The sequence below is a fragment of the Phoenix dactylifera genome, chromosome 13 (assembly GCF_051530095.1).
Source record: "Phoenix dactylifera cultivar Ajwa chromosome 13, Ajwa_hap1_PhDact_Kaust_v1.1, whole genome shotgun sequence".
In the NCBI taxonomy this organism is placed as follows: Eukaryota; Viridiplantae; Streptophyta; class Magnoliopsida; order Arecales; family Arecaceae; genus Phoenix; species Phoenix dactylifera.
The window spans coordinates 11,914,194-11,915,000 of NC_143202.1; positions in this window are offsets into that span (position 1 = coordinate 11,914,194).

The following is an 807-nucleotide window of genomic DNA, read 5'->3' on the forward strand; positions in this document are numbered from 1 at the left end:
GACACTCCCTTTGTCTTTAATGAAGCATGCGAAGAGACATTTAAAAATCTTCTGATGAGAATGCAAAATGTCATATTTTTCTTTCTTAATGTTTAGTCTTGTATACTTATTTTGTGCCTAAATGTACTCATTATTCTTATATTTTGATTTAGGATGCAAATGGAAGCGTTAAGTACAAAACGAAGCTAATTGGGTGATTCTGGATAGTTTCGATATTGTTTCGTAATCTGAACATAACTTACTCATCTGAGCTCTGATTGAGATGATTCAAGATACTGTAGAATGCCAAGAAAATTCTCTACAACTTTTATGTTTTGAGTTTTGATATATAATGGCTTTGTCAAGGTCAAAATTGGTCTCGAAGTTGCTGCATGTCCTTAGCCTGCAATACGTGGATTTGACTCGGTCAATTTTCAGAAGTTTCCAGATTTGATGCACGAAAATCCCAGCTGAAAATACCACCTTTCCAGTTATATTAGGACTTTATTTTATTTTTCATAATTAGTCAGATTTTAATATTTGTTAGGAGATTTTTTTGGAAGGGATAAAGGTGAAAGAAAGGGGGCTGCACGGGGGGCTCTTTCTCTTTTCTCTTGGAGGACTCCTCTTTCTCTTTTCTCCTTGGAAGTTTGCATCCATGGCTCTGCGTGGCTAAAGCTTTTATTGGTCTAAGGAAATAGAAGCCTCGGAATCAATAAAACAGTGAGATCTGAATTTGTTTTCATTGTTTAATTCATGCTTTCATGTCGAATGTCCTTCTATGCATATTTTCATGATTGTTTTCGTTTAATTACTAGGAAGCCTACT